This window comes from Schistocerca gregaria, chromosome 5, assembly GCF_023897955.1.
Source record: "Schistocerca gregaria isolate iqSchGreg1 chromosome 5, iqSchGreg1.2, whole genome shotgun sequence".
Lineage (NCBI taxonomy): Eukaryota > Metazoa > Arthropoda > Insecta > Orthoptera > Acrididae > Schistocerca > Schistocerca gregaria.
Genome location: NC_064924.1, coordinates 372,459,067 through 372,472,881, shown reverse-complemented (window position 1 = coordinate 372,472,881; position 13,815 = coordinate 372,459,067). Strand labels below are relative to the sequence as shown.

At 46.6% G+C, this 13,815-nt stretch overlaps 1 protein-coding gene across 1 annotated transcript in view; it reads left to right on the top strand.

Annotated features, from left to right (window-relative positions):
* The window catches only part of LOC126272457 (NADPH oxidase 5), a 1,112,602-nt gene that overhangs the window by 41,447 nt on the left and 1,057,340 nt on the right, over positions 1 to 13,815 (top strand). The gene's annotated exons all lie outside the window — the stretch shown is intronic.

Genomic DNA, 13,815 nt, shown 5'->3' with positions numbered 1-13,815 from the left:
ACAGCTCAGGCGAGCAAAGCAGTGGGCGCTAAGCTAGTTCTACTACATACGTATCCATTCACTAAATAGAATGAATCAGTGAACTGAAGGGAGCTCCATGTTCCTTCAAACAAAAATGCAAATGAAACATAAATTGATTTTTTATTATATTAACCAATTAAAAAGTATTTGCATGAAAGTTCCACAAAGAAGCACTATTAACTGCGAAAATATTTTGTTGAGCCCAACCTACATAGGTAGGAATGATCATCAAAATAAAATAAGAGAAATCAGAGCTCGAACAGAAAGGTTTAGGTGTTCGTTTTCCCGCTCGCTGTTCGGGAGTGGAATAGTAGAGAGATAGTATGATTGTGGTTCGATGAACCCTCTGCCAAGCACTTAAATGTGAATTGCAGAGTAGTCATGTAGATGTAGATGTAGATGTAGAAACACGTTATAAGATAGGCAAGCGAGGGATGGCTACCACATTCTAGCTGCACATTAAATCATTAATCCAGTACAAACCAACGATTAATCGAGAAACTCCAGTGTTCGATTGAATACCACATCAAAAGATACTGTAGGACGAGTCGGATTTAGCGGGGCTGTACCACTGGTACGCTTCCTATATAAACATTAGCCCCCATCTACTGAGCCATGCTGCTGTATACTGTCATCAGTGTGCAGTGGCAGCAAGTCGGAGGACCATGTTCATTTATGTTTACCGTTTTGCAAATATGTGTTTACTATACAAAGATAGCAGAAGATCTATTCATACGACTTCACGATCGAAGCTATTCTTGTTTCATAAGTTACAATTTCTGCCTCTTTCGAGCAGAAGAGCGACCGAAAAATTTTCTGTTAAGCTATATGGTCTATTGCTTATGGAAAGACGTCATATAAATAATCTCATATCACTGCAATGGTAGGCATAAAGAATAATTTAGCCGTTAAATTGGTTACACAATCTAGATGAACAATATGACTTGGGAATTAAAGTTAGCAGTGAACAAAATGGGTTTGTGTGAAATGGTTCAAATGGCCCGGAGAACAATGGGACTTAACTTCTGAGGTCATCAGTCCCCTAGAACATAGAACTACTTAAACCTAACTAACCCTGCCCGAGGCAGGATTCGAACCTGCGACCTTTGTGGTCGCACCGTTCCAGGCTGTAGCACCTAGAACCGCTCAGTCACCCCGGCCGGATGTTAAGTGAATTACTGAGAAATATGTGATATAGCTTCCATGATATTTGATACAGGTTGTGAATAAAAATGACGTTATACAAATTATCTAGCATGTAACAATAAAATATCGCGTGCACGCGATATGATTTAGGTAATTAAGATATTATTAAACTAATACTGTAAAGACGTCCCAGGTTACATCAAAACATACAGAGAAAAAAACAATAGTAAAGCATATTGTTGGTTAACAATATAGTTATGAAATGGTCACATTGTATCGCTCGTGGCCGTTGGCAAGAGTTGATTTTAGCAAGATTCTTCTAACAGACATGATCATTTTCGTGTCCTAATGTGCTACATTTGTGAACAATATACCAAAAACGATTTTAGTACTCTTGACAAAGTGGACACTGTACAGTTATGCAGAGTATACTGTCAAGAAAACAGCGAAAGTACTAATGCACACTAAGACTTATGTCGAGTATATCAAGGAGGTAAGAGGTGTGTTTCATTGTAAGACGATCACACAAAAGGGCGTTGTTCACCACACTTAGCTCGGTGTGTAATTACACTGTGAATGGTGAATCAGAAGGCTACGCACTGCTGTATGTGGTGTTGGAGTGAGGCCCATAGTCTGCCTCCACATTGCAGTTGCATTAGATGTAGAGGGCTGGACAGCAGTGGGAACGTCCCAGGCCAGCGCTGTCACATGCAGCAGTAGCAACTGCGCCACTGCATCCATCGCTCGTAGCAGCCGGCATGGACCTCAGGATTATCCTCTGATTACTGTCCCTTTGGTGCGTCGAGTCTCACCCAGGCCAGTAACATCTATGGGGTTAACTCGTCTGTACTGAGACAGAGAATTGTTGAGAACTCATGAGCAAATGGCTTATGTGATGAAGTAGAGTAGCATCCACCACTAATGAAATGTCATTAGAAGGAACCATTGCAGAGGGATCTCGTACATACAATTATTTGAGTTCCCCGCAACAGAGCCGTAATCTGGCTATTGTGATGCTCTCCAAAGGGAGAAAGACAACGGTGCAATCCCAGCATCGTACCTCAACGGCCGCAACTGAGGCGCACTGCCCCTGTCAGCCAGCACCACGTCGGGTAGCCTGGATTAGTCGGCTGCCGAAGCCGTTGTCCCTTCCGCCATTTATGTTTACGCCGGGGCGGCGTCAGCGTACATCGGGGCTTCCGGCCATTGTCTGGTTGCCACCACCGTGTGAAATCCGGATTAGCGCGCCTTTCAGACTGCTGTCTGGTCCCGATGCTGTCTGGCCGAACCTGCACAACACCACAGCTATGCGTTCCGATTCTGTATGGCTGGGCAACAGCATGACACGAGATACAAGAACTAACATTACCAAAATAGCTATTTCAAATTCTACAGCTAAGTATTTAACTTATCCGTGGCTACCAAAGACATACACGTGTCCATACACTAATCAAATTCACGTCCTTGTCCGCACACTAACCACATCCATGTCATTAGGATACTCAAGAAAACTATGCGACTACCTGTTTACTAGTGAAATTCCTGTAAATTGAAGTTATGCGGTTAAAGGTAGTAAAATGCACGACTTCTTCTTCTGCTTCGTTGGTGCCTTATCTTCAGTTACGACGTTACTGAGCAGAAACATATTTCGAACATACTTTGGAAATGATATCAGAAAATTCTTAACCTAAGCCGTTGTGCTCAAGGGTGGCCTGTTCTTGAAATGAAATCAGGTAGAAAAGTTAGAGTCTTGTTTCTTGTCGAAGGTCACAGCTTCTTACATACAATGCTGAAGACTCTGTTCGCCTACATGAGAGACAAACTCCATTATTTATGAATAACAAGTGTAGTTGCTCCGTGTCATTACACTACAGCACAAAACCTAGATATGGGTCAATGCAACGGTGACGTGGATTTGTCCCAGATCAAAGTAGCATCCTGAGAACGATCAACTGGCACAGACTTCCGAAAGTGAAACCTGTTGTCCACGACAGACAAAAACGCTTCTTCAGTATTCTACCGGAATCAGACGGATCCCCCCTCCGTCACAACAAACTTAATGTTACATGTTTTACAACTGCAAAACTGCCACGGTACACGTAACGGACGACAGAGAAATGTGTACTCCTCTTCGTACTCAGTCGTCAAAATTCCCATGACCTTCTGTCGTGCTCTCACACTAGAGAGATGAATTGAGCACCAACTGTTTTTCCGTTGCCACACAACTCTATGTATACGGGTTGTAAACGTATTTCAATACTCAACAAACACAAGATTTATAAAAAATGTTGGCAGGAAAAATAACCCAAATTACCTGCTTAACTCTATACTCTTGATCCCTACGACCTAATAATGTGCCAATCAATTAAGAGAAGTCGTGGATGCTCACGGATTTCCCTGTTGATGATGCTATTGTGGTTGGATGGCTATGTTCAGCGACCTGCCCTTTTACTCTGTATTGTTCACGGGCAAACTCATGATGTCTGAACTGTCTCCTACTATCATTTTGGTGGTAGTGCTGGTTGTTCCAGCCACTTGTTCGACGTGAGTAGTTGCTGTTGCCTCTGTTGATACCTGAGGCTAAATCTCTGTTTGCATGCCCTTTTTGGAATTGTTTCTCTTCTGCCAGGTGTTGCATAGGTCATAACGCCCATGTCTTCTTTCAGTCATCCTCTCTTCGTCCAGGGTGAATTCTAATTCTCGTAGGGTATTTTTAAGGGATTCAATATCGTTACCACATTTGCGAATCAATATTGGTTGGTGGTGTGATGGCAGCTTCATATGGCAGAAGCAAATTATTTCACCTTCACTAGACGGATCATCTTGGAACTGGCTCTTTTTGACAAGAGCCTCGAAGAATTCGACAGGACTGTTAAATCCTGAGGCCACCAGAGCCTTACAAAATGTGATTAGGTATTTGATTCGTTTGTGCGTGTTGGTCGATCAGTAGTTCGCCAAGAACGCTACCCTGAACGCTGTGAACGACGTGCACTTTGCAATTATTGCACGCGTCGTTTCTGCCACCCTGCCCTAGAGGTGCAAATTTCATTTGCACTCCAGTGGCTACTGCAGAGTCTTCGGTTGAAGGATATTGCCGTTGTCTCTGTCGTTCTGGAATTTCCTAATGAACACAAAGTGTTTGAAATTGAATGTGTCGTCTGTACATCTGCGTGATGATATTCCTGATATACAGTTTGGCACTGACTCCTAACTCAAATTAATGCCTGCGTCGCATACTACAGGACTCCCCACATCGGTGATGTGATCGTCAGTCTTGCGTAGTGGTATGCAGTTGTTTACGCCACATGTCGTTCTATCGTCTCGTAATATTTCTTCCATGCGTTCTCATAATTTCATAAAATCACTCGCAGTTCCGTCACAATGGACGATCCATTTCATGTTCGCCTTATCTATTTCTTGCTTTATCTCGCGACTTTCCTCTCTTTAGTTCTTGATCACAGTGTGAGCCTTCTTCGCCTCTCTAATCGCTGTTGTTGCTAACTGTTTGGCTTTTTGCGCTTCTTTCAAGTCACGCACAGCTAGTGTTTGAGTCATTTCGCCTTCCCCTTTCACTTCCGATCTGATTTTCTCGATCACTAGATGTGCCCGCTGTTGTTCTTTCTTCACTACCCTTTATTCTGCCTCTTTTTCTCTCTCTTTGGCCCTTTCGTCTGCGTCTTTTACATCATTCCTTAATATTTTCTAGAACACTTGTTCCCTCTCTACTGCCCTTGCTTCCATTACCCTTAAGAGTGCGAATAAACCGTCCCCGATCTGTTCGTTAGCCATCCTATTGTTTCACGAGGATGTGCGTGGATTTGGCCGTGATGAGACCTCATCATCGTCTCGTCTCCGCCATCAGTACAATGGTGGGTATATATTGCCATTCACTTGCGTGATCGACCTCCTCATTTCGCATTCATTGAGCATCCCTTACATATGAACAGTAAGTATCAGATGCAACAAAGCGGTTAACTTTCTTCAGGAAATGGCATCGAATTGCTCATACTCCAATCTCGCAAATAAGGTACCCAAAAATTAGAAATATATGGCCCTGCACATTGATGATCACGCTGCGGTTTACTCCTCCCGAAGAGGCCATGAAGGCCCAAAGGTACTGACCGGCCGCCGTGTCATCCTCAGCTCACAGGCGTCACTGGATGTGGATGTGGAGGGACATATGGTGAGCACACCACTCTTCCGGCCGTCTGTCAGTTTCTGAGACCGGAGCCGCTACTTCTCAATCAAGTAGCTCCTCAGTTTGGTTCACAAGGGCTGGAAGCACCTCCCTTGCCAACAGCGCTCGGCAGACCAGTTCGTCACCCATCCAAGTGCTAGCCCAGCCAGACAGCGCTTAACTTCGGTGATCTCTGGTCGCTTTGAGCAAGATAATAGTATCTCTTAAGGTAGCCTTTCACTTGTAACTTCCTTTGTCATAGTATGACGTTAGTAGGTGAACGAGCTCTCCAGTGTACTTGGTTTATAGACGAATTTCTTTGCCCTTTATTCTTCCTCGAGCCTTGCAACAACAACTCGTCAGTTGGAACTGACTATTCAGCAGTCAGATGAATGGCAGAGAAGAGAGGTTCTCAACCGGCAAGACTGTGTGTTCTTTTCGACCGTTAATAATCTGTTTTAAACTTTACGAATATGCGGATTAGGGACACTATCCTTAACTTTAAACAAATGGTGAGTTTTCTGTGCCTTACGTCTGACTCTAACCTCCCACGGTTGCCACACCTTAGGTATATGAAAAGACGGCCCTTAAGAGCTCTCACTATTTTAAAACTACTTGGTCATAATTCATATGGGCAGACAGAATTCATGTAGGCAAACAGAATTTATCTGGTTCAGGTTAATGGGGGCTTCATGCGATCTCGCCTTGATATGGGAGGATCGTGTATGTGTCTGCACGACCCTGTTATTTAAAAATGTTGCACTTGATACACCATGAAGGAATTCGGCTGGTAACTGTGGCCTTTAGATGGAGCCTTCAGAACCAGCCCCATGGCAAGTCTTTATTCTGAGGCTAGCGAGACGCCTTTCACTGCGTGTGACGAGTCTTCATGGTGAGACGCTGCCCACGCCCTACACACCCGCATTCCCTACAGATGCTTGGCGCCAAACTGAAGAGCTTTTTGACAATCGACAGTGTGCAATGAGCCGTAGTGGTATTCGCGTCGAAGATTGCTTTCTACAGTTGGGTGTGACTGACTGCAGCAGATTTCCACATTGACCCCTATGAATAATAATGAGGTATCATAGACCGAGGAGCGTAGGGGACAATGCGGCAGACCCGCACCGCCGTAATACGCAAGGTCCTAGCGGAGGTGGTTTGCCAGTGCCTTCCTCCGACCGTAATGGGGATGAATGATGGTGACGATGAAGACGACACAACAACATCCAGTCATCTCGAGGCAGGAAAAAATCTCTGACCCCTCCGGAAATCGAGGCCGGGACCCCGTGCTCGCGAATCGAGAACGTTACCACAAGACCACGGAGTGCGGCCTACCTCCATAGAGACTGAGAATTATTTGTGACGTCTCGAATTATAAGGAAGATTGCCTTTACATTCCCGGCGGGGTCAAGGATTTTCTCTGCCTCGTGATGACTGGGTGTTGTGTGCTGTCCTTAGGTTAGTTGGGTTTAAGTAGTTCTAAGTTCTAGGGGACTCATGACCATATATGTTAAGTCCCATAGTGCTCAGAGCCATTTGAACCATTTTTTTCCCTTTACATTTTACGTTTTAATCTCAGTTTTCTTAACGTTTTAGTTAGTCATCCAAGTTTTACAGTTGTGAACAGTGCCAGTTCAAAACGAGGGGATACCACTGGCTGTTCTGTAGTGTTCCCCGATCGTGTCTTCCGGATTCACCTTCCTCGTAGATATACTGTATTTACTGCAGAGCTCCATGCAGTGCCGAAGGCACTGGAGCAGACGAGGCATCTTCAGGACAGTTCCTCATCTATTCCGACTCCCTGACTGCCCTTCATCCTTTGCAGCACTTGTATCCAGCAGATAGAAACAGGATCCAGATAATATGCGCAACTGTGCTTCCTTCAACAGTGGTGGAAACTGGTACCGTTCTGGTGGGTACGGGATATGAGGGAATATGGGGAAATGTACCAGCTGACGAAGCTGCCAGGCAGACTTACAGGGAACATGGCATGACTGAATGTTCATTGCCCTGAAGGCTGTATTTCGCTGGTGCTTCAGAGATATATGCATTTGTGATGAAGTGTGCGCATAGAAGCTAGCAAAGGAGCCCCCCCCCCTTTCTCCCTAGTTCTCAGGGAAAGTAAGAAACATAGTTTTAACAGGACTTTATCTTTCAAGAAACCGATTAAAACTCGGTAGTTAGCAGGTTTTTAACAGAGTCGGAACTGTAACTTTTTTATTGCTGCTTACAAGTCGCCATTCGTCTTCTAAAATATCACAAGTACTCAATACCCAAGGTCTAGCCCCTCCCCCCCCCCCCCCCTACAAATTACCGTACGGGTGCTCTTAGTTATGACAGGACGGAATGGCAGTAAGCGTTGGTGAAGCCAGATATCTGGTCGTGCCGTTCCTCTTGACCGTCATTCAGACGGGGTAAAGCGATCCCGACACGCCTCCGAATTGGGGCGCAGTCACCTTTCGCGTGGTTGCTTAATCCGGAGGGAGGATACCCCAGTTTGTGATGTTTGTGGCGTTAAAATCACTGGACATTACATTTTAGCTGGGTGTTTTTGTATTGTGTTGACAGGGCAGAAGCAAAATTCGGTGGGGATCTGTCCTCTATTTTATCTGACGATAAGACGCATGATAAAGGTTTTAAACTTTTGCGATGTGTGTGAACTTCGGCTTAAGCTTGTAGGCTGGAGATTATAGTGTTTTGCAGAGTGGATGTCTCATCCTTTTCACTCCAGCGATCAGACAGCCAACGCTCTCTCCTGTATTATCTTAATACTCCCCCCCCCCCCCCCCCCCCACCGCCCTCCTAAGCGCGAACGAGCGTCTGTGTGTGTGTGTGTGTGTGTGTGTGTGTGTGTGTGTGTGTGTGTGTGTGTGTGTGTGTGTGTGTGTGCACGTGTTTTTGCCGTTATATATGTTTTCCTAGCACTTCTAGATTTCATAACAGGCGATAATAAGTTTTCGCTTGGAGGTATTGCTGTTAGCGCGACTCCTATGCGGGTATGTGGGCACTGACATGTAGGCAAGGGATCAGTGCGATATTCGTCCATTTCCGACGTGTAGGTGGCAACAGGAGCTATGACGACGTTATTGCCAAATGCGTCCAAACGGTACCAACGTGTTCTTAATCTTTTCTTTGCTGCTGAATGGGAAACAACGGTAGACATATAATGGAGAATAAAGAATGTGTGTGGAGCAGCACGTCTATCGAAAGCCACCGTTGTGGAATCGTGGGCCAAGGTTCATGACAACGCACGTCCTGTTATTGTCAATGTCGTAACGCAGAAGTTACGCCAACTCATGTGGGAGACACTCGACCACCAGCCTTATAATCGTGGTTCCCCCTCAGCGGGATGACTGAACGATACGGCCTCCGAAAGGAAACTTCTTGATCGTCCCTAATGCCAGTTTTGCTCCCTTTATCCACGCTCATATTATTTTAGTACGGACGCCCGAGACTCTGCTGTTGTTTTCTGACACCAACCGCATCATCACCATCGCATCATCATCACGGACTTATCTCCATTCGATATCATGTTATGCTTCGGCGAATTTAAATCAGAAAATGAACTCTTGAACTACTCATCTGCACTGAATGTCAATGTATGTATAAAGAACAAACTCTCGCTAAACATAACACTTAATATAATTCTTAAGCCTTTCCCGGCGATCTGTTGACAGTTTGAGAAAACGGGGCTTATGTCGGATTATTCGCGTCATTGTAAAAAGTGACTTGATTGGCGCAGAACAAGTCACTGCCAGTGAGAGATATTATAAGTCGTCGCAGAGATTCACGAAACCACCTCTGTCCGATATCCACCTTCGGGAAAGTAGAAGCCGCATGTGTTTCCAATTACTTCCAGACACACCAGAAATGTCACAACGTAATTTCAGGTGGATGCTGGATGGCTCCTCCAATTATGTACTGTGACACGGCTTCCTACTAGGGAATTCGTTAACTGGCCATTAGGTTGTTTATACATAATGTAAAAAAAATGGTCAAAGTGTCATATATTCCTACGGTACGTAGTGTTGGGCAAAAAATTGAAAGTTCCTGTGACGAAAGAAGGGACAACCAACACCCGCTGAGTTACGGACCAATCTGTCTTCTCACTCCCATGTGTCTGCTACGGAAGACAGACTAAGCCTGTCAACCAACAAATCAAACGCACGCCGTGGGCAAAGAAGCGTCCTGCTTCAACTATCCGGGGCCTTGATTGCCACGCCAGTCGATGCACTAGCCGTCGTGATGGGTATCTTCCCGACAGACGTAACAATCCGATGAATCCGATATCGTGCGGCTATGTACTGGCTTAGGATGGGGAGGCTTGACCAAGATCGGCAGGTCACTGGTGTACCATATGAAACAACACGCCAACTCAGAGCAAGGCGGGTAGATATCTGGCAGGGTGAGTGGGACATAGTGGTAAGGGCCGCGCTGCCAGGTATACAGTTTCTTCCCTGATATCAGGGAAAGACTAAAACTAAAACATATCGACCCCAGCCGCGGTATGGTGCATTTTCTCACAGGTGACGGCCCCTATCTGACGCACTTGAGCCGCGTGAATCTGCAACAGACAACTAGGTGTCCAAACTGGGAAGGACGTTCCCCTGAACACGCTGTCTTTTTCTGCAGGCAGCACAGAAGACACACATTATACGTTGCCCACAACAACATCAACAACACACTGTATGATATATTGCGAAATCCTGACCAGTGGACGGAACTAGGCACACTGACCGACAAAACATCAAAGAATATGTACACGTATTACCTCCGCAATAGACCGTACGGAAGGCATGCCGGCGCATAAAGACAACAGAGTGCCCACGGGATGGAAGACAGCACTGATACTACGGCGAGACTGAGATTGACACGGAGACCGAGGCTACAAAACAGACCCCATCAGCAATAGTACAGGCCAAGAAAGGTGCAGATGCTGTAATTACATCTAGAATCACCCAGCACCAAATTGTAAATGTTATATAATCGGCTTAGGTATTGCTAAGATGCAGATAGACAGGGAATTGTGGGTGACGGTCAGCGACTTGAAGAACATTTGACTTGAAGACCCTGGCTGCGACCCACAAACAGGTAGCGGGAATCTCTCCACCCTATTGTTCCCTATCTCCTTTTTTCATTCTTCTTAAGAGAATAAGATTTTTATATTTCCATTTTCTTTCCCACTGTACTTAGTTTTAGTTTTTAAAACACTACCCTACAAAAAAAAGTACAGTGCGACAGGGGCGGGAGGTGGCATGGACCAGACAGGGGCCACAGTCGGACCTCGCCGCCTGTTGCAGCGAGCAAGAGGTTACAATAATAAATCATAGAAATATTAAGACCCATCATAAGACAATGAGACGATGGGGCAACAATGAGACGATGGGGCAATGAGACGATGGCGGCAAGTGAAAATATAAAATTCCAATGCACTTCACTATTTTGGCTACAAAATTCTGCACTCCTGGAAATTGAAATAAGAACACCGTGAATTCATTGTCCCAGGAAGGGGAAACTTTATTGACACATTCCTGGGGTCAGATACATCACATGATCACACTGACAGAACCACAGGCACATAGACACAGGCAACAGAGCATGCACAATGTCGACACTAGTACAGTGTATATCCACCTTTCGCAGCAATGCAGGCTGCTATTCTCCCATGGAGATGATCGTAGAGATGCTGGATGTAGTCCTGTGGAACGGCTTGCCATGCCATTTCCACCTGGCGCCTCAGTTGGACCAGCGTTCGTGCTGGACGTGCAGACCGCGTGAGACGACGCTTCATCCAGTCCCAAACATGCTCAATGGGGGACAGATCCGGAGATCTTGCTGGCCAGGGTAGTTGACTTACACCTTCTAGAGCACGTTGGGTGGCACGGGATACATGCGGACGTGCATTGTCCTGTTGGAACAGCAAGTTCCCTTGCCGGTCTAGGAATGGTAGAACGATGGGTTCGATGACGGTTTGGATGTACCGTGCACTATTTAGTGTCCCCTCGACGATCACCAGAGGTGTACGGCCAGTGTAGGACATCGCTCCCCACACCATGATGCCGGGTGTTGGCCCTGTGTGCCTCGGTCGTATGCAGTCCTGATTGTGGCACTCACCTGCACGGCGCCAAACACGCATACGACCATCATTGGCACCAAGGCAGAAGCGACTCTCATCGCTGAAGACGACACGTCTCCATTCGTCCCTCCATTCACGCCTGTCGCGACACCATTGGAGGCGGGCTGCACGATGTTGGGGCGTGAGCGGAAAACGGCCTAACGGTGTGCGGGACCGTAGCCCAGCTTCATGGAGACGGTTGCGAATGGTCCTCGCCGATACCCCAGGAGCAACAGTGTCCCTAATTTGCTGGGAAGTGGCGGTGCAGTCCCCTACGGCACTGCGTAGGATCCTACGGTCTTGGCGTGCATCTGTGCGTCGCTGCGGTCCGGTCCCAGGTCGACGGGCACGTGAACCTTCCGCCGACCACTGGCGACAACATCGATGTACTGTGGAGACCTCACGCCCCACGTGTTGAGCAATTCGTCGGTACGTCCACCCGGCCTCCCACATGCCCACTATACGCCCTCGCTCAAAGTCCGTCAACTGCACATACAGTTCACGTCCACGCTGTCGCGGCTTGCTACCAGTGTTAAAGACTGCGATGGAGCTCCGTATGCCACGGCAAACTGGCTGACACTGACGGCGGCGGTGCACAAATGCTGCGCAGCTAGCGCCATTCGACGGCCAACATCGCGGTTCCTGGTGTGTCCGCTGTGCCGTGCGTGTGATCATTGCTTGTACAGCCCTCTCGCAGTGTCCGCAGCAAGTATGGTGGGTCTGACACAACGGTGTCAATGTCTTCTTTTTTCTATTTCCAGGAGTGTATTTTTCAACATAACCCCCCTTCAACACAACAGTTTTAACGCAGTTCTTACTGAGAGTGCCTATATGGTACCACTGGTCGATGTCGGAGCCAACGTCTTGATGCACCAGTTAAGTCCCAAGTTGTGCACCGAGATGTTTGATTGTAATCCAGCGATCGTCTCGAATGAGAGTGTCCGCCCATTCCAACACTGCAGGAATCACAGCTATGTGCGCACGGCCGGCACGCGGGAGATCGAACATGTTTGCCCGGCCTTGTTGAGATGATGACGGGTGGCTCGCCCAACGACTCACCGTGCTTTTGCTCACTTCCAGGTCTCCGTACATATTCTGCAAGCGCCTATGATTATCTGTGATGCTTTGGTTTTCCTTCAAAAGAAACCCAATAACAGCTCTCTGCTTAGAATACATCCCTTACAGAGACCATTTCAAAAGTGATGTATAGTGCCGCCACCACCGAAACTTCATGAAACTGTAGAGGCTGAAGTAGGAATATACCTTGGTGTCCCACAACAAATTCCGCATTATTTTCAACCGAAATTGGGCGAGAAAAAAAATATGTTGTATACTTGTTGAATATCCCTCGTGACAGTACAAGGGCTAATCAAAAACTAAGGTCCGACACGTCATGAAATGGAAACGACAGCGTGTTGGGCAGTGTCACTAGTACGTCTGTCGATAGCATAACGTAGGTCGTTTCAGTTCTGTGTACACGGTGAGATTGTTGTGTTGGCAGAAGAGACAACATCGCGTTACGAGTGGAGGCCGAAATGCACGCGATTTAGCTCACGCAGGTTGGAGTGAGGAGGGAAGAACTATACTGACGTGAGGTTTGGAACATGACAAGGAATGAGAATTCAGAAAGCGGACGTAATTAATTTGATACTTAACATTAATCCATTAATGATGAACGTCGCTGTTGACCGTACATTATTCACAATATTATTATAGTAACTGAATATGGCGCCTTGCTAGGCCGTAGCAAATGACGTAGCTGAAGGCTATGCTAAAGAGTCGTCTCTGCAATTGAGAGCGTTTTTAGACAGTGATCCACCGCTAGCAAAGTCGGCTGTACAACTGGGGCGAGTGCTAGGCGTGTCTCTAGACTATACCTGCCGTGTGGCGGCGCTCGGTCTGCAATCACTGATAGTGACGACACTCGGACCACGGCCGATTTAAAGGCTACCACATAGGAAGTGTGGTATCTGGCGGCAACACTAGAGAGATCCCTATAACAAGATCTCTGTAAGAATAGTGTCCCCCGCCAAGTACAACTGCCCGCTGCCAGATGTCGCCTGATTTCATGCAACTTCCCATACCATACCTGTCATGCATTTCCTTCTTCATGAAAATTCACGACCGCACTCTGCAGGGGCATTGAGGACGCCCCTGCGGTGTTTTCGATTGGAAGTGTCTGATCACGACCTTGTAGCGTTTTAGATGGTGATGCACCATACAGTACAGACTTGGCTCCCTTTGATGTTCATGTCTGCTCACAAGAACCGCTGGCTATGAAGACAACATTCTGGTACAGACAATAGTGAGCTGCACACTAGAAAGGAGTCGGAAAGCACAGCTGACTGACTTCTAT